Source organism: Seriola lalandi, unplaced genomic scaffold, assembly GCF_002814215.2.
Source record: "Seriola lalandi dorsalis isolate HSWRI2012SDOR001 ecotype SW California unplaced genomic scaffold, Sedor1 jcf7180002054364, whole genome shotgun sequence".
Taxonomy (NCBI): Eukaryota; Metazoa; Chordata; class Actinopteri; order Carangiformes; family Carangidae; genus Seriola; species Seriola lalandi.
The window spans coordinates 232,417-234,361 of record NW_019524917.1 but is presented as its reverse complement, the minus strand read 5'-3'; positions in this window follow the sequence as shown (position 1 = coordinate 234,361).

Here is a 1,945-nt window from a genome sequence, read left to right as displayed (position 1 = left end):
GGGGGGCAGCCGGAGGTAACAGAGGTAGATAAGTGGTAATTTATATGTATACATTAACTGTCTTCCTTTGAGCGTGCTGAGCTTTAGGTTACATTTAAGGTCGGAGTCAGACGGGAAGGAGGAAGCCAGGAGAGCCAATCAGAAGACGACAAAACACCCGTGCACATTTCTTTGTTTGTACTTGTATAAATACACTGGATCAGGGTTCTGGATTCTGATCCAGAATTCTGTAATTGTTCATTGCTTGCTGAAAAGATTCACTAAACAATTTGAACTAAATTCTTTGGTGTAGACATTCACTGGTCTTTTGAGTATTTTGAACATTGCACTCACCCCGTGGGGGTGAGAGTTTTTTTCTCCAAACAGCAAAAGCTCCTTCAGTCCCCAATAAACCTAAAAATCATGTCTTTAGACGGTGGGAGGAAGCCAGCGTACTAAGAGAATACACACAGATGAATATCTCAGTTTAGTGAGGCATAAAAAGATCATACTTTGGACAGTGGGAGGAAGCCAGCGTAGTCAAAGAATTCACACAGGTACAGGGAGGACATGACCATTTCACACAGCATGAACCTATGACTGGATTTGAACCCACAATCTGGTCACGACAAAACATCAGTTCTAACCACTCTACTATGGTGCCACACCCCTCAAAACCTCAGTCCAAAATAAAGTCATAATATAGTAAGGCATAAAAACATGAAAAAATGTCATAGTATAGTAGGGTATAAAATTTCATAGTATAGTAAGGCAAAAAATGTCAAAAAACATAATAGTTCAATAAGACATAAAATGGCCTAAAAACTTCATAGTAAAGTAAAGAATAAAATATATCAAAAGTTCATAGTATAATAAAGCATATTCTGTGAAAAAACGTCATACCATAATAACGCTTCAAACGTCATAGTATAGTAAGGCATAAAAACATCATAGTATAGTAAGGCAAAAAATGTCAAAAAACATCAAAATATTATAAGGCATAAAATGTCATAGTATAATACGGCATAAAAACGTGAAAAAACATCATAGTATAGTAAAGTGTAAAATGACATAGTATAGTAAGGCATAACAACGTGAAAAAACGTCATAGTATAGTAAGGCATAAAAACGTGAAAAAACGTCACAGTATAGTAAGGCATAAAAACGTCATAGTATAGTAAGGTATAAAATATCATAGTATAGTAAGGCAAAAAATGTCAAAAAACATCATAGTAAGGCATAAAATGTCATAGTATAATACGGCATAAAAACGTGAAAAAACGTCATAGTATAGTAAGGCATAAAAACGTGAAAAAACATCACAGTATAGTAAGGCATAAAAATGTCATAGTATAGTAAGGTATAAAATATCATAGTAAAGTAAGGCAAAAAATGTCAAAAAACATCAAAATATTACAAGGCATAAAATGTCATAGTATAATACGGCATAAAAACGTAAAAAAAACGTCATAGTATAGTAAGGCATAAAAACGTGAAAAAACGTCACAGTATAGTAAGGCATAAAAAGGTCATAGTATAGTAAGGTATAAAATATCATAGTATAGTAAGGCAAAAAATGTCCAAAAACATCATAGTAAGGCATAAAATGTCATAGTATAATACGGCATAAAAACATGAAAAAACGTCATAGTATAGTAAGGTATAAAACGTCATAGTATAGTAAGGCATAAAAACGTCATAGTATAGTAAGGCATAAAATGTCAATAGATGTCATAGTATTGTAAGACATAAAAATGTTGTTTTTTATAACGTAAGGCATTACAGTCCCCAATAAACCTAAAAATCATGTCTTTGGATGGTGGGAGGAAGTCAGTGTAGTCAAAGAATTCACAAAGGTACAGGGAGGACATGACCATTTCACACAGCATGAATCTATGACTGGATTTGAACCCACAATCTGGTCACTACAAAACATCAGTTCTAACCACTCTACTATGGTGCCACA